Raw genomic sequence first — 25,419 nt, 5'->3', positions numbered from 1 at the left:
AACTCTTATTGTTCTCTCTTTATTAGCCCAGTTTTCCATGAACAATCCAGATATTTTAATTGAACCAACATGAAAAAAAAATCAAATATTGTTCAGAGTTTACATCCCATTGGTTTTCATTGCCCCTTCTGTGAGATTTTTAGGGCAAAAATGTTTAACTCTCCTGTTGTTATCATTAATTTACTTCTATTACCCACCACTCTCACTGGAAAGAAGGGGAGGGGCACCTAGAGAAGAATGGACATGCTCAGAGTAGAACTGGGGATCACCCATAGCATCTGGTAGTCATTGTCACAGTTCAGGGCAACTGCACCTGTATTCTCCCCGGGGATCCACTGAAGGCCTCATTTTAGGCTTCTCAGCCGTCACCTTTCTTTGGTACAGAACCATGTCTCTCCCCCTCCTGGCTAGGCTTTCTCCAGGCTGCACAGTTCTCTGCCTATACTGTTTAGCCAGATTGCCTACACATGCCAGCACCAGTGCTTTGTTTTCTCTCCAAAGGCTATGAACAGCTTAATGGCTCACAGTTATGTTACCATGCAGTTCTTTAGAAGCAAGGACATTTATTGTAGGGTGAAAGCATTATAGAGTAAACATATTAAAAATAATAAAATAGCCTACATGCATGCTAAAAAGACTAACATAGGTCACCTAACTCCAGCCTCAGGCTCTGGTAGGAGTAAGTCCATCAGATCCACAACTGGGTTTTCCCTGTGGTCACAAGTTCATAACGGATTCAGAACCAGAACAACCATGAAAAGTTCCATCTTTCCTTTAGATATCTTGGGCCTTTGATCTTATCATCATGTAACAGGTCATCAGCAGAGAATGGCTCACTGCTCAGGGTGCAGCTACAAATGGCTGGGATTTTGCATAAGCATAGGCGGGGAATTTGCGTTCACCTCCCCCTATATAGTCCTCACGGATATCCCCCACTTTTGTCTCAAAAATCTGTTCTTGTCTGGCACATTTTTCAATATAATCTGTTGAACCCCCTTCATCTCACACCTGTCATCTCCGCCATTGAGAGGTTGCATACAATTCTGACCCACAAAAATACAGAAACCATTCATTCAATACAATGGACCTCCAAAATACTTAAACTTAATCCAGTAAGGTATCCCCAAGATATTGGAGAAAATTGCCATGTCTGGCACACTCATAATGAGCTTAGACTGGAGGTTATCTGCTTAGAATCCTAGGACATTAACAGGAAGCTACATCTAGGGATCCATAAGCCTAATAACAATTCAACTGAGCATTTCCCATCAAGTCCACTATGATTTGTAATATCGTAGCAATTAGAGGTGACAACTGAGATTAGAGCCCTGTTTACACTGTACAGACACAAAGTGAGAGATAGCCCTGCCCCAGTCCAGTGAGCTCACAAGCTAAATAAAGGGTGTGTGGTGAAACAAAGGGAGGGAACCATCTACCCAAAGTCACACAGCAGGTGAATGGTTGAGCTGGGGTAAAGTATAGATCTCCTGAGTCCTAGTTGGTCGTTCTAGCCACTAAACTAGGCTGATATTTTTTTTTAAAAAACTGCATTGCTATCTGCTATATCTCACATACATGTTACACAGGAATCATTTGGTGGGATTCTTTGGCATAATTTATACATATGCTTGGAAGCATTTGTTTTTATCAGTAAATGTCAGTGAACATTGATTTCAATGTACACACACAAACCAATGGAAAAATATTGCCTTTGATCATTGAAATTTAGACATAGGCAAAGGTAGAAAAATGCTGCTGGAACATTTATTAGAGTCAAACTTTAATGTGTATAAAATGAGCTGTAATGAATGCTGCATAAGTGGACTCGGAGGTATCAGCTTTTTATCTGTAAATATCATTAAATGTCAATTTCACCATACACACACAAAACAATGAAAAAATATTTCTGTTGATAATAGAAATGTATCGCTCTGCAACACAAGAAAAATATTGCTTGAGAACTCATTTGAGTTTAATTTAAGGCTATTTACTTCGTATATTTTGACGTGTGACATTGACATTTTGTGTTGTAAGGGTTATAAAGCTTAAACTTTTTGAATCTCAATGTCCACTATCATTCCATAATGATTGTCTGACCTTCCGCCCTGCCTAAATTTCCCACAGCTGTGAAAATTTAAAGTGATAAAAATGTTTACAAATAAACATTGATATTATCCATCAAAAATATATTTAAAAAAAAAGCAAAATTTGAATTTTTCCAAGCCCAGTTATACAGGATGTCAGACTAGATTATAATAATGGTCCCTTCTGGCCTTCAATTTCATGAATCTATGAAACCTATGCCACCTTCTAAATGTGTTGTGTTTTGAAACTCCTAGTCTAGAAACCTACCTTAATTTTGGGGGTAATACACAAGTTTCTGAAGCATTGGCTGTTAGGGCTACTTGCATTTCCAAAATCAAGAGCTTTTCAAAAGGAGTCTGATGCAATTTGAAACTCCTACCCTTGGTGACTCTCTCATGCTGTTCCCTCAAAGCTCAGCCAGGGGCCTGTCATAAACAGATAGCTAAGGGTTAATGTTTCTTTCACCTGTAAAGGGTTAACAAAGGGAACCAAACACCTGACCAGAGGACCAATCAGGAAACCGGATTTTTCAAAGTGAGGGAGGGAACTTCTGGGTGTTTTTTGTCTTTGTCGTCTATGTTTCTCTCGCTATGAGGGAAAGAGTCTTTTTTTCTATCTCCCAAGCTTCTTCTACCTTCTGTACCAAGTGTTGAGTACAAAAAAAAGCAATAGTTTAATGTATTTGTATTTACATGTGTGAGTTCTGGAAGTTAAATTGGATACTTTTGAATAAGGCTATTATCAATATTTTCTATACAATACCCTGTTATGCATTTGAACAGATTATATCTATGTCTTTCTTTCTTTTAATATAAATTTCTTAAAGTTTTGAGTTTTCTCTCAGATAAGCCTCGCAGCCACCAGGATTGATGGAGGGGGGAGAAGAGAGATAACATCACTTTCTTTTTGAGTTGTCCTCTTGTGAAGAGAGGGAACAGGCTCTTGGTATTGGTGATGTAAAGAGTTGCCATCAAATACTCTCATAGCCAAAAGAGGAAAGTCTGTGTGGGAGGGAGGGAAGGAATTGATACTTCCTTTGCAAAGACTCAGAGCTCTGTCCTTGGGTCTCGCCAGGGAAAGTTGCGGAGACAAAGTGGCCAAAACCCTGAAATTTTGATGGTGGCAGCGAGAAAGACCAAACGATAATACAGCTTGAGTTCATGCTAACCCCAGATTTTGAACGCTAAATCCAGATTGTGAAAGGAGGCTTATTACAGGGTCACGTTGGTCGCCCTTGTAATGGAAACAATAAAATGACTGGTGTCAAATGGTGAAGAGAAATAGCAGGAGTTCGTCTGTTCAGAATGAAGAAGAGATGCAAGCTCCTATTGAATGAACTTCTGGATGATGTGCTGAATCTGTGAACAAATGAACCTTTTATCATATTACAAGTCTGAATACACAGGGGACCAATTCCTTCTCTAGATGGTCCTCTGGGAGAATCTCTGAACACATGAGGGTCATGGTATGTGCATAACAAGCCAAAGATTCCCTACAGAAAGCAAAGTCAAGCAGGCAGGAAGCTGCTAGGAAAATAAATAAATATAAGCAAAAATCCTAAGGAGTTAGGCACTCAACTTCCATTCAATATATTTGAATATCCAGCCTAAAAAAAAAAACCCTGGTAGCAAATATGGTTTGTGTTTTTATTATTTATTTATTTTTATTTTTACTAAACCACTGAATGTCCACCATGATTGAATTTGGTTCACTGTGATAATGTTCCATTAGCTGTGAAGGGTTAAAACAGATATAGCAAATTAGATGCAATTTTGCAGGAGGTTAGATTTTATGAACAAACCAAAGCAATCAAGCATCAGTATGTGCAAAGAAGTGAGCAAATGTCCCCAGTCTACCATGTTTTGGTAATGACTTGACCAAAGACTTTCACTCCTACAAACATGACTGAGAGTGTGATGGAAATTTTCAGATGAAAAGTGGAAAAATGGCCTTTGTTACACCCTCAAAGTTAACTGGATTTTTTCAAGATTTTCCTATTCAACCTGCTAATCTGTTAATCCCAAACCAATCAAGCCGTGTGTGGAGGAGTTGAGGAAGATCTAATATATCTGACGTGGATGACATTCAGAAGACTTCATTGTGTTGGGAAACTTGATCCATATGTTTGATTCTCCAAGACCCTTCCACTTGGCTTACCAGAACACCTCATCCAGTTCTGGAACGGTTACCAGTTCTCTGGACCAAAAAAACCTCTCTCATTCACTCCCAGCTCAACAGTAAGTTTTTATTAGGCATGTAACAGCTTTTCCCATGCTGGCCAGGCCAGATCTGGGGCTTAGGTGCAAGTGAATCCACAGTTCCATTCATATCAAACACACACACTTAATAACATCTTTCCTAGCTACCAACATCGCGTCTTGTATGTAAGGACCAATAGCTTTGCAAATTTTGTACACCCAATCATTGCAGATTGTCTAAGACAATCTACCAGTTCAGGAAGTTCTGCTACTTATTTACTATTAATATACCCACAATAGGTTACTTAGTAACTCTGCCTCCATTTACTATAAACATATTCACAATAGTTATATCAGTAATTACTTGTCCAGATTTAACCAATGAGGAGTTCTTGTGGCACCTTAGAGACTAACAAATTTATTTGGGCATAAGCTTTTGTGGGCTATAACCCACTTCATCAGATGCATGGAGTGAAAAATACAGTAAGCAGGTATAAATATATAGCACATGAAAAGATGGGAGTTGCCTTACCAAGTGGAGGGTCAGTGCTAACTAGGCCAGCTTAATCATGGCAGATGTGGACCATTCCCAACAGTTGACAAGAAGGTGTGATTATCAACATAAGGAAAGTGATTTTTTTGTAGTGACCCAGCCACTCTCAGCCTTTATTCAGGCCTAATCTGATAGTGTCAAATATTCAAATTAATTTGAGTCTGTTTTTGAAGTTTTTTTGTTGAGGAATAGCCACTTTAAGTCTGTTATTGAGTGTCCAGGGAGACTGAAATGCTTTCCTACTGGTTTTTGAAAGTTACAATTCTTGATGTCTGATTTGTGTCCATTTATTCTTTTGCATAGAGACTGTCTGGTTTGGCCAGAGTACATGGCAGAGGGGCATTGCTGGCACATGATGGCATATATCACATTGGTAGATGTGCAGGTGGACGAGCCCCTGATGGCGTGGCTAATGTGGTTATGTCCTATGATGGTGTTGATTGAATAGATATGACGACGGAGTTGGCAATGGGGTTTGTTGCAGGCACTGCTTCCTGGGTTAGTGTTTCTGTTGCGTGGTGAGTAGTTGCTGGTGAGTATTTGCTTCAGGTTGGGGGGCTGTCTGTAAGTGAGGACTGCCCTGTCCTCCAAGGTCTGTAAGAGTGAGATCGTCCTTCAGGATGGTTGTAGATCCTTCATGATGTTCTGGAGAGGTTTTAGTTGGGGACTGTAGGTGATGGTTAGTGGTGTTCAGTTAGTTTCTTTGTTGGGCCTGTCTTGTAGTAGGAGACATCTGCGTACTCTTTTGTCTCTGTCAGTCTCTTTCTTCAATACCCCAGGTGGGTATTGCTTGATCATGTAGGTGTGTGTCTCTGTCTGAGGGATTGCAGCAAATGCGGTTGTATCTTAACGCTTGGCTATAGACAAAGGGTCATGTGATGTGGCCTGGATGAAAGCTGGAGGCATGTAAGTAAGTATAGCGTTCAGTAGGTTTCTGGTATGGGGTAGTCTTTACGTGACCATCGATTATATGCAGTGTAGTGTGCAGAAGGGGATCTTCTGTGTGGCCTGGTCCAGGCTGAGGTTGATGATGGGGTTGAAATAGTTAAAATTCTTGTGGAATTACTAAAGGGCCTCCTTCCCGTGGGTCCCGATGATGAAGATGTCATCAACATAGTGTAAGTAGAGTAGGGCCGCTATGGGACAAGACCAGAGGAAGCATTGTTCTGAGTAAGCCATAAAAACATTGGTAAATTGTGTGGCCATTAGGGAACAATCTAAATGGAAAAATAACAGATTTAAGATGGATTACAGTATCATGGTCTCTGTAAGACCCCTAGTCTCCATTTTTCCTGGCTTGGCCCACACATACACAAGAAGGTTTACAGGTCAAAAAAACATTTACAACCAACTGTCTGGGTCAGTGGGAGATATCAAGGTTTAAAACCACAATTAATAGCCCATGCTGTGCATAATTGCAATAGGACTAGCTCAGTTAGTAAAGCATGAGCCTCTTAATCTCAGGATCGTGGGTTTGAGCCCCACGTTGGATGTTTGATCTTGCACTCCTAAACATTGCTTTTTCCCTTATATTCTTTTTCTTTTTTTTCACTTTTCTTGGTGAGACCAAACCAAACCAAACAATCATTTTGGGTCCACCAAAATATTTCACTAAATAGAATATTCATCCAAAAATCTTTCACCCAGCGCTATATACAAGTCTTTGGAATTAACCACCCCAGAGAAAGATCATTAAGCTTTTCCATTCCTAAGATCTAGCTGCTGAAGACTTGGGAGTGTGGGCTATGGGCCTTTCACCTCTAGGCCAATGGTTACCCTCTTGCTCAGGTGGCTACTGATGAAAGGCAACGTGCTTTAGTGGTAGATCCATTTCAGACTCCCTCTTCCAATGTCTACAGGGGGATGTTTGTTTTGCATTGCATCTAAGAATAAAATCAATTCTCTTGAAACCTCAGCCTGGAATCAAGCTGATTGTAGGTCAAGGAAGGAAGGTTCTGTTTGTCCTCTTCTAGTAAGTGCCCAAAGTTGTGATGCCCAAATAAATGCCTTGCACTCTCTATACAGCTTATACAGGGTAAATTCCTAAATTCTTCACCCTCTAGATCACTGACAGAGAGATATGCCCAGCTCTTTGCTCCCCCAGGGATTAATCACTTACTCTGGGTTTATTAATAAAGAAAAGTCATTTTTATTAAGTATACAAAGTAGGAGGTAAGTGATTTCAAGTCATAACAGACAGAACAAAGGAAGTCACCAGGCAAAATAAAACAAAACCTAAGCCTAACACATAAAGAAACTGATTCCAGGGAATCGCTCACCCTCAGAGGTGGTTCCAATCAGCTTCTTTCACAGACTAGACTCCTTCCTAGTCTGGGCCCAATCCTTTCCCCTGCTACAGTCCTCCTTACTTCCAGTAGACATCTTAGCAGGGGGTTTCTCATGACTGGCAGCCCCTTTGTCCTGCTTCACCCCCTTTTCTAGCTTTGGCATAAGGCGGGAATCTTTTGTCTCTCTGGGTCCTCACCCTTCCTTCTAGATGGAAAAATACCAGATTTAAGAAGGATTCCAGTACCGTGGTCTCTGTTAAGACCCTAATCTCCATTCTTCCTGGCTTGGCCCAGCACGTACACAGGAAGGTTTGCAGGAAAAAAACAATTTACAACCTAATTGATCGGGTCAATGGGAGCCGTCAAGGTTTTTAAACCACCATTAGGGCCCACGCTTTGCATAATATAACATAGGACCTCAGAGTTACGACTCATGTTTCCCGGCTTCAGAGTACAGAATGAGCACATCGCATACAAAATAGGAGGCTCAATTGTTTCCATGTAGAGTTCAATAGAACCTTTGCTTAGACCATGTTACAAGACCTTTTTGCGAAGTAAATGCCATATTCCAGTTTACATCATACTCACACCTGTTAAGCATATTTCCATAAAAGGTATGGAGTGCCAAACCGTGTTAACTAGCCGGTCAACTTAGCACCTGTCTTGCTAGTTGCTACATTGCTCATGTCGGATTGGACGGTATCCGGTCTATTCTATGATTCCAGATGACTCCTCTCGCTGCTCTCTCTGATGGCCACAGTTAATTGACAACAAAGGAGCCAAGTTCGATAGGAGGCTTCTAAACCGAGACGGAGGCTCTTCTATCGTTGTCAAGGTCTTCTCAGGAGCTATCAAACCCCTCTACCCTCGGTTTCTACTGCTCACTCCTAGCAGGCTCAATGATTTTTTCCCCTGGAAGAGCCTCGAGGAGCATACGGAGCGGAGAGGCATTGCTTTGGGGCAAAATAAAAGAGAGAGGAATTGTTCCTTGGAGTGTCTGTTTCAATCTGGGTGATGATCCTGAGGGAGGAAACAGGGAAGCGATAATTCCATTTTTCATTGCCTCGGCACTGGGTGTCAGTGTGAAAGTGAGCCAGAGGGTTCCTTCACTCTCTGCTCTTGTTCTGCACAGGGGAAATGGAGACGGGGACCTGAGTTTCCAATTGGACAGAAAGTGGCTTGCGAAAGCCGAGGATACGAGCACTGACTTTCCTGCGTATGCACGACAGATTAAGACCCACGGTGTTGACAAAGTGGGAGCCAAAGCCGGAGAGACCCCCTAGACCAAATTCAGAAATGTGATGATCATTCCGCTGAACATGGCAGGGGAGGGTGTGAGTACTACGCAGCGCCGAATTGCCTTGTGGTTCTGTGCTCGGTGCTGCCCCAAGATTATACACTTCAGCGGGCGGGGTCGTGTGTGATTGTGATTTGTTCGAACTGACCAATACCCATTGCTGCAAGGCTGCTCTAGTGTCATAGAATAATATGTCAAGTTTTGTCTGATGGTTTAATGACGTGTCATTGGAGTCCTTGTGTAAATAAACCCTATGTACTTTCCACTAATTTCTTTTCTTTCTCTTGTATCTTGATTGTATTACCTAAATCTGTTCTCGATCTTTTCAATGTCTCCTGTTTCTCATCTTTGATCTTAATCACGTTTTCCTTTCACTCTGCTACTTCTATGATGCTACCTCTCTTAATTTGAATTATTATCATTTTACCATCTTCTAAAGCATCTACCTTACCTTAATTATACTGTCTTAACTTTAATAACATCCAAGACAACAAGTCCCCATCAAAACTCACTGATTAATCCTATATATAATACCTACACATCATTATTCCCTTCTAATTTTTAATAAAATATTTCTTGGCTATACAGTCTTCCTGCTCTAGCTTGCTCAAAGAAGAATTGTCACGGATACAGAATACATTGGTGATAATTTACCTACACTCGCATGCAAGTACACCTCTCACCTAATTATTATACACTCTTCTCCCTCGGGCGCCAAAAAATCTTACCGCTTTGTAAGTGAAACCGCGTTATAGACTCAAATAGACTCTAGGAGGAAGGGACTCGAGAGGCATCTAGTCCAGTCCCCCGCCCTCCATTGGGACCAAATACTCAGACCATCCCTATAGATTATCTAACCTACTCTTAAATATTCGAGATGAGATTCCACAACCTCCCTTAGGCAATTTATTCCAGTGTTGCCACTACCTTGACAGTTTAGGAACTTTTCCTTGATGATCCAAACAACATAAACAAAATCACACCCTTGACTGCGTTTTACGCTCCATATGTCTTCTTTGTTCTATCACTATTAGAGCATATTGAATGTGAATACTACAGATTTTTATCTCCTCTTTCTCCTCTCATGACACCCTTTATCCCATGCAAAACTGCTATCTATGTCCCCTCTCACTCTTTCGCTTTTCTCAAACTACAACAATAAAACCACAATCTTTTCCCCTTCCTTTCATAGGTCATTCTCAAGACCTTTAATATTCCTTGTTTTTATATTTTTTATTATTTGCTTTCTTCCTCTGGACCCTCTCCATAATTTTCTCCACATCTTCTTGAAAGCGGGTGCCAGAACTGGACACAATACTCCAGTTGAGCCTAACCAGCGCAGTGTATTAGAGTGGACAGAATGACTTCTCGATGTCTCTTATCTAACAACACCACACCGTCATCTGCATCCCAGAATCACGTTTGCTTTTTTTTGAACAGTATCACACCTGTTGACTCATATTAGCTTGTGGTCCACTATACCCTTAAGAATTCTCGTTTCTGGCCATACTCCTTCCTAACAGTCTCTTCCCATTCTGATTGTGTGAAAACTGATTGTTCCTTCCTAAGTGGAGCACTTTATGTGTTATGTTGAACTTGCTTTGATCCTGGAGTGCGCAGCCCCGCCCCCTGGAGCACTGCCTTTATCCGGTATATATCATGAAATTTGGTTCTATCTGGTTCAACTGTTTTTATTGGTGGATGGTGTGTTTGTGAAATTTAACTTCGTGCAGAGGGCATTGCGAAGCTGTCCACTAAAACAATTGTGGTGGGTTTACATGGGTAGAAATTGCCAAGCAACTGAACAAGGATCTGTGTGCTGGCTCTACATGGGTCAACATGGATGTGGATGTGCGAAGGCAATGGATGTATCACTTTTCAGACTCTAAACACCCATCATATGCATTTGAAAAAGGCTACAATCATTATTGCACGCTACATGGTAGAAGGAAGCCCTGCCGTGGCCCGGTGGATTTCCACTCCCCTCCATCCCAAGATCTGGTTATTTGGGCTTTATGCGTGGGGAAGTATTTTCATTCTGATTGTTTACACGCTGCTTGCTCTATTTTGATGACATTGACGGTTAACACCTTAGTGCATTTTCATTTTAGGGAAGTAAATTTTTACTTAACATTTGTTTTGGTATATGCTGCATAAATCAAAGATAGTAGGTTTAATATTGCTAACAGGATTAATGTGAAAAAGGTAAACAATAGAACACTTCACTGACATAAGTCATGAAATAAAATAAAGTTTATTATTTGTACAACTTGCCTTAAAAAATGATAGTGTGTTAAATTACTTGCTGCAAACAAAATCATCCATGTGACACTCCCTTTCTGACCTTACACTTAGATGGAGAAGAGTATCAGCCCCATTTCACAGATGGGGAGAGAGCGGTACAGAGCCATGCCCAAACTGTCCAATAGGCTAGTGGCTATGCTGGAAAGAGAACCCAGCTCTCCTGAATCCAGTGCTCTATCCACTAGGACACACTGCCTCCCTTATTGCAGTTTCACTTAATCCATTTTTTTCCTTTTTAAATCCACCAGGAGATTAAAAAGGACCCTTGGGGACTTTACAATTCACTTTAATACAATTATTCCATGGATTCTAAGAATGTAGAATCCATTTGCTTTTTTAAAAAATGCACCTATAAAATCCCATTCAAAACTGGAGATTATTAATTAGCTTCCACTCTTTCAGGTCCACTTCTCCAGTATCCACCTTCTCCCCGTTCCCCCCTACCCAATTACCCTTCTCCAATGCCCCATTTCTGGTTCCAGTTGCCCCTGCAAACTGCTAGAATCCTGCAGAATCAGTGTTGGGACACACAGACAGGTCAATGCCTTTTCCCCTTTCTCTTGGGTTTGACGTGCACAAATACCTTTTGGCCTCCAGGACAAACTGGGCTGTGTGAGGCTAACCATGTGTATTTCTAAGGCTCTACATTATACTCTGTGATGCAGGGACACAGTCTGAACTGGGATGCTCTCCCCAAACACAGTAAAGGGAGGATTTTTTCTCCAGGGACAGAGGCTGGTGGGAAAGTGAATATTGGGGCCTCATTATCAGCATCAAAAAATGCCACCAGCCCCTCTTCGCAGTCCAGATAAATCCCAATTGTTCTGGGCTGTTCAGTAAGAGAGAGGGGGATCTTGGGGGAGGTGAGAGCCAGGTACTGAGTCCCACATTGACCCCCCACCCAGATGCCTTCCTCCTGGTTAACAGTGACCCGTCCCTTTCTCCTCACAGACTTTCTGGCCACCCCTACAGCCCAGGATTCCCCATCCTCCACCTCCACCTCCCAGCAATGCCTCCCTGAGGAGAAGCCCTCCAGGCCCAGTATGCAGCGAGAAGAATCAAATCTCTTGGGATTGTTGGGCACGTGCTGGTGTGTGTCTTCCTATCTCATGCTTTTCCCATCCTCAGACAGGACGAGGCGGGGATGAGCCATGTCTGGATCCAGAGTCACATCCGCTGGGGGAGACCAAGAGAGAATCAGAGTGTTAGGGGCAGACCTCAGCCTTGGGAGCGGCTGGGACCATTTCTCACACTCCCCAGCAGCCCCATCCTGGCTGGGACCATCTCTGATTTCCTGCTTCTCTGTCCCAGATTGCAGCGAGCTGCCTCTGCTGGGACAGAGCAGGGATTTCACTGCGGATCCCACCTCCTAGGCACCAGAGGTGCTGTCACAGCTACAGTTTTGGTTGCAGATTCTGCCTCTCTGCTTCCCACCCTGCTGCCCTACTCCTAGCCACAGAGCTGGGGAGAGTGGAGGCAGGACCAGCCTTAGAGGTGGGTGGGCTGGGCTGCCACCCAAAGAGCGGTATTTAAGGGGACACCCAGGAACAGTGCCAGGGTTTTTGGCGCCCTAGGCGGGGATCCTTCCGCGCTCCAGGTCGTTGGTGGCAATTCTGCTGCGGGGGGGATCCTTCCATGCTCCTGGTCTTCGGGGCACTTCGGCAGTAGGTCCCGGAGTGAGTGAAGGACCCGCTGCAGAATTGCCGACGACGACCCAGAGCACAGAAGGACCCCTCGCCGCCGAATTGCCGCCTCCCAAATCCTTGGGCCCTAGGCGACCACCTAGGTCACTTAAATAGAAGCGCTGGTCCTGGGGACACCGGACTGGTACTCCTACTCCCTGTCCTGCCGACAGCCACTGCTTAATTGTGCCAGGGCTGAGCACCGGCATCTCTTTCAATACAAATTAAGCACTGAGGAAAGGCCGCAGAGCCTGGATGGGGGGGACCAGTGGGGTCGGGGTGATTGGATGGTGAGGCACCAGTGGGGGCCAGGGGCACCAAAAGACAAGTTTGCCCCAAGGCTAGGGGTGACTAAGCCTCCCTAACCCAGGCTGAGACCCCACCCATTCTCCACCCCAAGGCCCTACCAACGTTTCCCTGAAGCCAGCAGGGCCTTAGCTTGGACTGGCGGTCAGGGGCTGGGCTGGCTGGGGCAGCTTGAGCCGGTGCAGTTAGGGTGACCAGATGTCCCGATTTTATAGACAGTCCCTATTTTTGGATCTTTTTCTTATATAGGCTCCTATTACCCCCCACCCCCATCCCGATTTTTCACACTTGCTGTCTGGTCACCCTAGGTGCAGCTGGGCTGCTCAGGGCTTTGTCAGCACAGGGAGGGCAGGGCCGAGGGGCTGGCCTCCCCAAAGGGGGTGTTCACCTGCCGTCCATGCACCCAGGGCACCATTTTCCCTAAGGCCGGCCCTCAGAGGAGGGACACAGCATCAGCGGCAGCCTGGGTGGGTCCCTCAGCCAAAAGGTAGAAGTAGAGAAAAGGATAGCCCAGGGGGATGCAGGGTGAAAGGAGGGATCGGGGTGGTAGGTGAGGCCATTGGGGAGGATACAACTGCTCTATGGGAAAAAGAAATTTTGATAATACTTATGAATTATTTGTAAAGAAACATTTTCGAAAGTAACTGTGTTTGAGAGAGAGAGAAAACACCTCTCACTTTCCAACCAGCTCTCATCCTATGTTCTAGTCCCAAGGAATCTCTTCTGAGCCAGCATTTCCCAAACAGTGGGGGTCCGACCCAAAAGGGGATTGCAAGACCATTGAGGGGGGGGCTCGCAAGAGTGGTGGTTGTGGCTCCCAGCTCTGAAGGCAGCGTCGCCGCCAGCAGCAGCACAGAAGTAAGGAAGGTGCGGTGTGGAGGGGTCATCATTTTTTGAGGGGGTCATCACAGCCTGAAATATTTTCAAAGGGAGTCCTAGCCGAAAAAAGGTTGAGAACCTCTGCTCTAGGCCCTTACAGAGTTCAGTAATGACAACATCATGGTTTACTGTTATTGTCTGGACTTTACATGAACAGCTAATTGGTCTAACTCCTCCCACTGTCATATGTCAAGTTCCCCTCTTCCCAGATCCCTTCTCTGTACCTTGGAATTTCCTCAGAGTCTCCTTTAGAGCAATAGATTTATGAGAGATGCTGCTGGGGGTTTTTTCTGCCTCAGGAGAAACCTCCTCCGGTTGCGGGACCTTCCCCAGCTCACACCTGGAAAGAAAGACTCTTCTAATTCATTATTTTGTTTATGCCTTATTCTCCATTGTTTGTTTGCTTTTTTCTTTTTTTAAAATCTTTCCCCATGACTTTTATGCTATGGAACCCCACTGTCCTGATGGGACTGGGGTGAAACCCTGATCCCAAAGTCCATAGCAAAATTTCTTATGACTTCAGCAGGGTCACGATTCTACCCCTAGACTGCCTTTGTGTATCCCAGCCTCAGGGTATATCTTCTCTAACAACATTAAAGCACTGCTATGGCAGTGTTTTAACATGGCTGTGTAGTCGCAGCTCCAGCTCCAGCTCTTTCCCAGTGCTGTAAAAAACCCACCCCCAGGAGGGGAGTAGCTCGCAGCACTGGTGCCCTATCTACACTGCCGCTTTACAGCGCTGAAACTTGCATCACTCATTGGGGTGCGTTCAGTGATGAGCTGCCATGATCTTAACAACCGGTTCCCTTCTCACCCCACAAGGGGGTCGTGGCCCGCCCCCACCCTCCGGGACTTCTGCCCCATCCACCCCGCTTCCCTTTCCCCGACTGCCCTATCCAACCCTCCTCATTTTTGATGGCCCCTGGGACTCCTGCCCCATCCAACCACCCCTTCTCTATGTCCCTTGACCGCCCCAGGAACTTCTGCCCCAACTGCCTCCCACCGCCCCATCCAACCCCTCCTCCTTCCTGACTGCTCCCTCGGGACCCCTGCCCCCATTCAACCCCTCATTCCCTGCCCTCTGACCACCCTGACCCCTATGCACTCCCTCCACCCCCAACCACCACGCCAAACTCCCCTGCCCTATCCACACACACACACACACACACACACACACACACACACACACACACACACACACACACACACACCACTCCCTGCCCCCTTACCGTACTGCCTGGAAGTGGCTGGAGGCGCTACAGCTGTGCGGCTCGGCCGGAGCCGGGCCACGCCACTGTGCAGCGCCTGGAGCAGTGGGTCAGGCCGACCTTGCAGACCCCCCACTTCCCGCAAATCAGCTGTTCATGCAGGAAGTCTGGGAGGGCTGAGAAGCAAGTGGTGGCTTCGCGCTCAGGCCCAAGGAGGCGCAGATGAGCTGCGGCAGAGAGCGGTTCCCCTGCATGTCCCCCTCCCTGGGTTACCTGCTGCGGCTGTTAAATTTAGAAGCCCCTTTAGAACTGGTTGTCCCACACAGGACAACCGGTTCTAAAAGGGTTTCTAAATTTAATAACCCATTCCCGCCAACCAGAGCGAACCGGCTCCAGCTCACAACTGGGTATGTTTTTTCACACCCCTGACCAAGCAAGTTTCATTGTTGTAAGGTGGCCGTGTAGACAAGACTCAGTTGAAGCTTTCCTAACAGAGTTCTAATTCTGTGCTTTATATATGGACCAGACAAAACCCATCTGAACTCACGGCCAATTCCATCCTTGGCTTTCTTGCTGCGATTTACCAATAAGTGGGCAAAAAATATGACTTCTGTGCTGTACATCTTTGTAATGTGTCCATTTAAGCGCTTGGAAGTGGACTGAGAGAACGCCACAGCTCCAGCTTGCCTCATGCATCACCCAAAATTTATCAGGTAGCCAAGAATTTTGCTCTCAGCCAGTAGAGATATAAACATAGATAAGTGGAGATTATCAATTTTTTAAAAATGATCTTCTTGCTCTATGTTCACATAAACCTTGTTTCACTACGAGAGACACTGTGTGTTTGGAAATTCACTCTGCCTTCCCTCTAGGAGGAGGAAAGCATCTGGGTCTCCTCATTTGGAGGGACCTGCAAGGTAAGGCTTTCTGGAGCATAGGACACCGACGCTTGTCCTAGTCAAAAGGGCAAGGAAGGAGGGATCCTTTCCCAGTGAGGTGTGTGGCAGGACAGGCGCTGGCTTCCTCATTTCCCGGGAGTGCTCAACCCATGTTCTGCGCCACTCCATCCCTTCCCACAAGACCCCGCCTCGGCCCACCTCTTCCCACCCCATTCACCCCTTCTCTTGAGTGCGCCCTGCCCTCTCTCTGCCCCCTCCACCCTAGTGCTTCCTGCACATTGCCGAACAGCTGATCCGCAGTGGGCGGGAACTGCTGAGAGGGAGGGGCAAGAACTGATCAGCGTGGCCACCGGTGGGTGCTGAGCACCCTCTATTTTTCTTCCGTGGGTGCTCCAGCCACAGACCACCCATGGAATCGGCGCCTATGGCATGGAGTGTCTGATATCTTTTTTCCATTGCCTAGCATAATGGAGCCCTATTATTCTGTGATTTGGGGCCCCTAAATACTGCCACAATACAAACCGATAATAAGAACAGAAGGGAAACTTGTGAGTGGAAGTGAGAAGGAGCTGCATACCTGCTCAAGGTGCTTCGGACATCCTAGAAGGGGAAGGGAGAGAAGGAACCTTAGTGATATCAACGAGATGCAATGCAAACCAATCACGGTAGCTGTTTAGATGACTTCAGGATATAACTTTAGGGGTATTCTTTGTACTTAACTGTTTAGTCCATTGTGCCCCTTCCTTCGAGTAGGCTAGAAGACAAGCAAACTGAAATCCGCTCTTTAGGCCAGGGGTTAGGGTGTGTATCTCTAAGATGGGGACCCCCTGTCACTTCTCTTCTTCTCATCAGACAGGGATTGAACCAGAATTTCTTACCTCCTTACCGAGTACCCTAATTACTGAGCTAAAGGTTACAAGGGCAAGCCAGCTCTGCCACCAGCGTGGCTTTGTTGGGCACTAGTTACCCACCTGACTCTTTCCCACAAGAACGATATAAGCACCAGAAACCACCAGTCTCCAGGTAAGGGGTTCCCATTTGCAAGAGCCAGGCGCCTTCCCTTCAGTCCAGATTTGGGCACCTCTCTTTGTAAGGTGGGCGTGAGACACACCCCTCTTCTCGGCATCTCCCATTGGCCGGCTTCGGCGTCCCCTTGCCTAGCATGCTGGCTTTTGTGGCTCCTGTTCTTTGGTGCCTAGCTCTGCCAGTGCCTCCTGCAGGGAGTCTGGGGGCCTAACGTTGTGGATCCCACTGTTGTTACAGTGATTTTCTAAGGACCTGAAAGTTAGGCCTTACAATGACAAGTCCCTTTGGGATCCAGGTTTCTTTGCCTCAGTCCACCCAATCTGTAAATTGCAGCTAATAATCCTTCCCTAAGAAGAGGACCAATACATTTATTTTGGGGAGGCATGCAGATCCGATGGTCATGGGGGACATTTGAGTGCTTAGATAGGTTACATTTGATTTAAAATTCCCAGGTTCTCTGAACAATGAAGTAAATAACAATACTAAAGGATAGAAAGAGTAAAAAATTATATTTCAGCTGCGTAACTTGTGAGTTCTACTCTAGTGTTTGACTCTTGGACTCCAAGGCTCTTGCATATCAAGGATCCAGTATCTCACCTGCAGGAATTCACTCGCTGGCTGCTGGCACTTCCCCTCTAGCTCGTTGATCATGTCATTTAGACAGGAAATCTCTTCCAAGAGTTTGGCAAAGTTCTCATCCCTTCTCTTCTCAATCTCCTTGTCCAGCTCTTCCAATCGGGCCACCAGGAGTCACGCTTGTTCCTCCAGGAACTGCCGCAGCTGCTCAAATTCAGACAGAATCTTCAGCCTCTCTGTTTCTACCTGCTTCTGTAATGAGGAAGGGAAAGGGCAGGGTAGGCCCCACAGAGTGAGTCACCTGAGGCCAGATCTTCAGCTGGTTTAACTCTACGAACATCAAGGCAGCTCCGCCAATTCATGGCAGCTCCAGATGAGACCCTGGGTACTCAGTGGGGAGGGGGAAGGGGTATTTTATTGCAACCTTAAATAATGCTTGAGAGAAACTTTCCCATAAATACATAACGGCCAGACTGGGTCAGACCAGAAGTCCATCTAACCCAGTATCTGTCTTCTGACAATGGCCAATGCCAGGTGCTTCAGAGGGAATGAACAGAACAGGTGATCATCAAGTGATCCATCCCCTGTCACTCATTCCCAGCTTCTGGCTACCAGGCTAGGGACACCATCCCTGCCCATCCTGGCTAATAGCCATTGATGGATCAATTCTCCAGGAATTTATCTAGTTCTCAGTATTGGTCGGGGGAAGATTTTCCTACAGTTCCCTGATGGCTGTAATCTGACTGGTGAGTCTATGTGCCTGACACGAGAGAGTCTGTGACCTTTCAGGTAGGTCCCTGAAGGAGAAGTTAAGGCAGGACTCTGAGAGTATATCCACACAGCAAAGAAAAACCTGCAGCTGATCTGTGCCAGCTGATTTGGGCTCGCAGGGCTCGGGCTGCAGCATAGGCGCCAAATCCATGGGTGCTCCAGGGCTGGAGCACTCACAGGGAAAAAAGAGTAGGTGCTCAATACCCACCAGCGGCCCCATTGATCAGCTCCTCCTCCTCACACAGCGCCTCTCACATGCCAGTGATCATCTGTTCAGTGGCATGCACGATGCGCTGGGGTGGGGAGGGGGAGAAGCGGGGGCGGGAAAAGATGGAACGAGGCTAGGACGCATTCGAGGGAGGGTGTGGAATGTGGCAGGGCCTTGGAGGAAGCGGGGAAGTGAGGGTGGGTGTGTGGGGCAGAGCGGTGGTTGAGCACCCCCAGGGAAAACAGAAAGTTGGTGCTTCTGGGCTGCAGGGCTGTTTCATTGCTGTATGGACTTCAGGGTTTGGGTTTCACTTCTCAGGGTCCTAGATCCCCACAGCCTGAGCCCGGCGAACCTGAGTCAGCTGGCACGGGCCAGCCATGGGGGTCTAGTTACTGTGTAGACAGACCTCGATGACATTGAGAGTGAGAAAGGCTGGGGGAAGCAAACAAACAAAAAAGAATGAAACAAAAGAGAGCTCAACAGACAGCTTAACCCTCTAATACAGGGGTAGGCAACTTATGGCACACGTGCCGAAGGCGGTGCGCGAGCTGATTTTCAGTGGCACTCACACTGCCCGGGTCCTGGCCCCTGGTCATGGGGGCTCGGCATTTTAATTTTATTTTAAATGAAGTGTCTCAAACATTTTTAAAACCTTATTTACTTTACCTACAACAATCGTTTAGTTGTATATTATAGGCTTATAGAAAGAGACCTTCTAAAAACGTTACAATGTATGATTGGCGCGTGAAACCTTAAATCTGAGTGAATAAATGAAGACTCTGCACTGCACTCCTGAACGGTTGCCGACCCCAGCGCTAATACATTAACTCAGGAAATCCGGATAGCTGCCCAGCTCCCAGAGATCCCAAAACACATAGACATCTAGGGGTGCAAACAGGAACCCCCAGTAATTCTCGGCCTGTCCAAACACAGACACACAGGCCCAGACTGAGCCTGGACTCAGCAGGGGTGGAGGGAGAACAGGCACTTTCTGTATCACACAAGCTGCCTTGTGCCCCTGGAGCAGATGTGATGCTTCTGGCTGCTCAGGAGAGGGAAACGAGGCAGCCAGGCCATGGCCTCATGCCTAGTGCAAGCCAGTCCAGGATCACACACTGCATCTCTCCCCCTTCACATATCAGAGTCCAGGGCATTTTCACCAGCCTGAGTACAAGACACACATAGTATCTGCCACAGTCCAGCCAGCAGAGATGGGACATCCCCAAAGGGAACAGAGAAACACAGGATCTCACTCAGTGACACATGGTCACAGCATGAGACCCAGACTCTCCACCCCCACACTACCAGATACCCACCCTGGGAGGGACATGCACCTACATGTCCTTGCTGGATAATAACAACTGGTACCTGCCAGATGCTCCCAGATTCTTGCCTCTTTGGTCAGTTTCAATCCCATCAGCTTTTCTCTCTCTTCCTTCAGAATCTGTAATTGGTTCTGAATTTTTTCCTGAGCAAAGAAATAATGTTGAGTGTTCAACTTTTTTCCCCTTCTTTGGATAGCAGCTTAGGAGAATGCAGTCCCTAAACTACAACCCAGCTGCACGGATATGACTGCATTTGTTTAAACTCTTTGCAGCTGATTTAACTCAAAAGGAGAAAATGATTCCACAGCCATGCATAGTTGGCCACCTGGTTTGTCTCCTCCAATTCACTGGACTCTTTTATTGGTTACTGATGTTACCATCTTGGTCTATATGATCTTTGGCCCCCTGGCCTCTGAGTCATCACATGTTTGGGAACCAAGAAGTGAGTGATATCTGTGTCAGGAATAAAATGAGTGACACAGAGAAAGGAAAAGAATGGCCATTGTTCAGCAAAACACTGAAACACATGCTTGTGTTAGATCAGTGGTCTCTAACCTTTTTAAGTACAAGATCACTTTTTGAATTTAAGATCAACCCAGGATCTACCCACCCCTTCCCTGAGGCCCCATGCTGCTCACTCCATTCCCCCCTCCCTACATTGCTTGCTCTCCCACACCTTCACTCACTTTCACCGGGAAGGGGGAGCAGGTTGGGGTGCAGAGGGTGCAGTCTTTGGGCTGGAGCTGAGGGATTTGGCGTGTGGGAGGTGGCTCCAGGTTGAGCCTGGAGCAGGGGATTGGGGTGCAGGAGGGAAGGGTGCAGGTTCTGGGAGGGAATTTGGGTGAAGAAGGGGTCTCCAGGCTAGGACAGGGGGTTGGGATGCAGAAAGGAGTGAGGGTGCAAGCTCTGGGAGTGAGTTTGGGTGTGGGTTCAGGGCTGGGTCAGAGGGGTGGGAGGGATGGAGTGTGGGGTCTGGGAGGGAGATTGAGTGCAGGAGGAGACTCTGGGTTGGGACAGAGGTTGGGGTTCAGAAAGGGGTGCGAGGTGGCTCCCAGTTGACTGTGCAGTGGGTCTAAGGGAGGATCCCTGCCTGTCCTGGTCCCATACCACTCCGGGAGGAAGCTGGCATGTCTCTGTGGCCCAGGGGGGAGAGGCCAGCAGGCAATTCCTTGCACTGCCACTGGCCCTGCCCCCCCCCCAGTGCCAACTCCACAGCTCCCATTGGCCGGGCACTATGACCAATGGGAGCTGCGGAGGCGGTGTTTCCAGGCACATGTAGCTCACAGACACCCACTGCCCCTTCCCCTCAGATGCCGCAGAGACATGCATCTGGGAGTGGCATGGGGACAGGGCAGGAAGGGAGCGTGCTTAGACCCACTGTGCTGCCAGACTTTTAGCAGCCAGAGATCGCGATTGACTGGCAGAGGCTCCAGGACTGACCAGTCTATCGCAATCTACCGGCTGGTGGCCACTGCGTTAGATTAAGGGGATAGCTCCATTGTCTTCAGTCAGACAAATTATGCTCTTAAAGTTAAGCTCGTGCCTAAGCATTTTGCTCTATTGGGCCCTGTATTAACGCTGTCGGTTTTATTCAGCTCCTGAGCAATGTCATTTTGAACAGAACTATTAGGCAACAAAAGTTCAGCGTCACTTGGATCCAACTCCCAGACTTTATTCAGCAAGAGGTTGAGAACAGAGATCAATTAACATAAGTGTGTCATTTCCTGTCTTCTTAATGCTACGTGTGTGTGTGTACATACACATAGGAAATGAGGCATTCAGATTAAACTAGCGAGAACCCTAAATATGTGCAAGTCTAGACATTCCCAGTGGAAGATCCCATTCTATGTGATGCTTTGCTTATTTAAACTCCTGCCTGTTACAACAGACTGGGCTTCCCTACCTTGTACTCCTGGGCAGCCTCCTCTATGGGAACCACCGTGTGAGCTCTGTGAGCCTGGGACCCTCGGCAGATCACACAGATGGGGACTTGATCCTCCTCGCAGAACAGCTTCAGGGTCTCCTGGTGTTTCTCACACACTCACTCGCCTCCTGAGCCTTTGGCTGCCTGTAAGCTCAGCCGTTTGGCTATTTCGATAATTTTCTCCAGCTCCCTGTTGGATCTGAAGTTTCTCTGCTTAGCAGTTTCTCTGCACTGGGGGCAGGAGAATTTGGTATCCGATTCCTCCCAGTAGTTGGTGATGCAGGCCTGGCAGAAGTTGTGCCCGCAGTGGATAGACACCGGGTCTTTGAAATACTCCAGACAGGTGGAACAAGAAGCTTCATCCTGGAGCCTCTGTACAGGGCTCTCTGCAGCCATGGCTCCCAGTGGGGGAAAGTGACAGGTTTCATTTCACTTTTCTGCCTTTAGACTGCAGCCGCAATTGGGTGTTTGTTCACTTAGGGTCTTTTTTCATTGGCTGAGCTGCGGGGGAAGCCTGTTTGATTTTCAGGCTCTGGAGACTGTGCAGAGAAATGCAAAGCTCTCTGTGAAGGGACCAATATTAAATTCCCCAGGCAAAGAGCAGTGCTGAAGTGGGGGAAAGTGATAAATCTTTCTGTGTTTCTTTAAGAGGAAAAACCTGAAGAACACTGTCGCTTTTTCAAAAATAAATATATAAAATAGCATTTAAACCTAATGACATATGGGCCCACTGGACGTTACTGTTCATTTAATAAAAGAACTGACAAACATAAATTAGGCCCTGATCCTGTTTATATACCAAGGCAAACTCCTTCCAAAACATGGCAAAATTGAAATGCACAGTTAAGGCCATGCAAATAACCTAAGCCAAGGGTCGGCAACCTACAGCACGCGTTCCAAAGGTGGCATGCGAGCCGATTTTTGACATCACGCAGGGGGGGGTGAGCCACTCAGCCCCACACTCTGGGTTCCGCTGCTGGCCCTTGCCAGTCGGGTTCCTCCCCGTGCCGCAGCCCCACTCAGCACTCGCTGCTGGCCTGGGGGAAGGAACTCCAGGCAGGTGGCAGGCTGAGACCCAGCTGGCAGGAGCCAGTGGTGGAAACCCAGAGTGATGGCAGGCTGACCCCCTCAGCCCGCTGCTGCTCTGGGCTTCTGGCTGCTGGTCCCCTTGCTAGCCGAGGTCCCCTCCGCAGCCCCACTCACCTTGCTTCCAGTTGGAGTTCCAGCACAGGCCCCCTGCCAGACAGGGTCCAGGCTTCCGGCCCTGCTCAGCCCTACCAGCCGCCAGCTCCACTCACTTCAGCTGCCTTCTGGGTTCCAGCCGCTGACCTCCTGCCAGCGGTTATCAACTTATAACTCAGAAGCCTGTGTGCAGCTTAAAGTATCTAAATAGGTGCCAGCAGACATTGGAAAACTCAGCAAGGAAAAGCAAGGGCAAGGATCACACTAAACTAATAAAATCTGCATTTTAATTTAATTTTAAATAAAGCTTCTGAAACACTTTGAAACCTTGTTTACTTTACATATAACAGTAGTTTGGTTATATTATAGACTGACTTATAGAGACACCTTCTAAAAAACGTTCAAATGTATTACCGCACGCGAAGCCTTAAATTAGAGTGTATTCATGAAGACTTGGCACACCACTGCTGAAAAGTTGCTGACCCCTGACCTAAGCTCTGCCCTTTCTACTTTATCTCCTACCGACCCTCCACCTCCTCTCCCACCATCCTTTCTGTGTCAGGTGAGGAAGGGCCCCTAATGAAGGAAGTTTTGAGCAGGACTTCAAAGCAAAATCTTAAACTCGTTCAGTCAATCCACTGCATTTGCAAAGTTTGCCTTGGCATTAAGGCTCGGAGTCAGTGCAATCCGTGCCCACAGAGGCACACAAAAGTGGTAATGAACATTTCAGTGATAATTAAGGCTATGATTTTTTCACAGAGGTCGCGGAAGTGATGGAATCTGTGACTTCCAGTGACCGTCATGAATTTAGCCCTGTTGGCCGGGAGCTGCAGCAGTCCCCCCCACACCTGCTGTGGCAGGACGACTCCACAGCTGCCCGTGGCCATGGGTGCCAGGGGGCCCCAGAGTTTCCAGCCAACGTGGGCAGCAGAGCCTCAGCTCCTAGCCACAGCGTCGAGGGCCCCCCTGGAGCTCCAAGTTGCTGCAGGCAGCTGGACTCAGACACAGCTCCTGGCCGACACAGGTGGTGGGACCCCTGCAGCTCCCAGCCTCCGCAGAGGGTAGGGGACCCAGGAGCTCTGAGCTGTTGATGCAGCAGCAGGGCCCAGGAGCTCTGAGCTGCAGCAAGCACCGGGGTCCTTCAAAGCTCCCAGCAGCCACAGGTGGCAGGGGTACTCTCAGAGCTCCAAGTGAAAGGGACCCTGGAGCTCCAAGCCCCCACAAGTGGTGGGGGCCCCCGGAGATTGGAGCAGCCCTGCAGCTGCCTAACTCTCCTCAGGCAGTGTGGGACCTCCAGCTGGGCTCCCCAATCTGTAGAGGTATTTTTTAGTAAAAGTCACAGACAGGTTGTCATAAACAGATGGTTAAGGGTTAATGTCTCTTTTACCTGTAAAGGGTTAAGAAGCCAGTGAACCTGGCTGACACCTGACCAGAGGACCAATAGGGGGACAAGATACTTCAAATCTGGTGGAGGGAAGTCTTTGTTTGTGCTGCTTTTTTTTTTGTTCGCTCTTGGGCTAAGAGGGACTAGACGTACACCAGGTTTTCTCCAATCTTTCTGAATCAGTCTCTCATGTTTCAAAATAGTAAGTAATAGCCAGGAAAGGTGGATTAGTCTTATGTTTGTTTTCTTAATTTGTAAATGTGTCTTTTGCTGGAAGGATTTTTACCTCTGTTTGCTGTAACTTTAAATCTCAGGCTAAGGGGGGCGGGGGGGAGTCCCTCTAGGCTATATGAATCTGAATACCCTGTAAAGCATTTTACATCTAATTTTACAGAGATAATTTTTACTTTTTCTTTCTTTATTAAAAGCTCTCTTTTTTAAGAACCTGAGTGATTTTTGCCCCCTTGTTTTAAGACCAAGGGGATTGGTCTGAACTCATCAGGGATTGTGGGGGAGGAAAGGAAGGAAATGGTTAATTCCTCTTTGTTTTAAGATCCAAGGAGTTTGGATCAGTGTAGCCTCTCAGGGTAACCCAGGGAGGGGAAAGTCTGGGGGGAAAAAGAGGGGGGGGAAGGCTAATTTCTCCTTGTATTCAGATCCAAGGGTTTGGGTCTTGGGTTCCCCAGGGAAGGTTTTGGGGGAACAGGAAGTGTGCCAACACTATATTTTGCAGGTGGCATCATACCAAATTTATGCTAATAATTAAGCTTAAAAGTGATCATGCAGGTCCCCATTTTTTTTTTTATGCTTCAGTTCAAAGTGGGGAAAAAACCTTGACATGGTGGCACAGCAGTGGGATTGGGTTTAAAAACCAAAAGCCAGTAGGATTTTTTTTTCTCTCCTTTCTGGCTGCTTGGAAAGCAGCCTGAGAGCAGAGGTGTTAAGTTTTTTTAACAAGGGACTTTGATAAGAGGAGGCTTCAAGCTGTGAGCCAGCAGAAAGCCAGCAAAAGGTATTTATTTACAAGTGAATTGTTTTCTTTCTTTCTAGCTCTCGGGTGTAGCTAGCTAGAAAATCTCTGTTAACCAAGCAGCCTGAGCTGCAGAGGGGTGCGGGCAGCACAAAAAAGCAAAAAAATGAGTTCCAGGTGCCTGTCACAGCTATCCCCCTACTCCATTTTGTTTCTTACAGCTGTCCCCATACTCCATTTTGTTCTTGTTCTCCTCTTGTGGCCGCCCCTCCCTGGCTGATAAGTTGTTTACCAAGAGCCACTGCCCTTCTCAAAGGGAGGGCCACTTGTGCTAAGTGGGACCACTGCCCTGTT

General features: G+C 46.8%; 1 pseudogene; it reads right to left on the bottom strand.

Moving 5' to 3' along the window:
• Positions 1–11,219: 11,219 nt before the first annotated feature.
• LOC116833358 (E3 ubiquitin-protein ligase TRIM39-like) lies at positions 11,220–21,925 on the bottom strand (annotated as a pseudogene).
• Positions 21,926–25,419: the final 3,494 nt, after the last annotated feature.

The sequence above is a fragment of the Chelonoidis abingdonii genome, chromosome 25 (genome assembly GCF_003597395.2).
Source record: "Chelonoidis abingdonii isolate Lonesome George chromosome 25, CheloAbing_2.0, whole genome shotgun sequence".
In the NCBI taxonomy this organism is placed as follows: domain Eukaryota; kingdom Metazoa; phylum Chordata; order Testudines; family Testudinidae; genus Chelonoidis; species Chelonoidis abingdonii.
The sequence above is the reverse complement of the archived record's forward strand: the minus strand, read 5'-3'. Positions and strand labels throughout refer to the sequence as shown.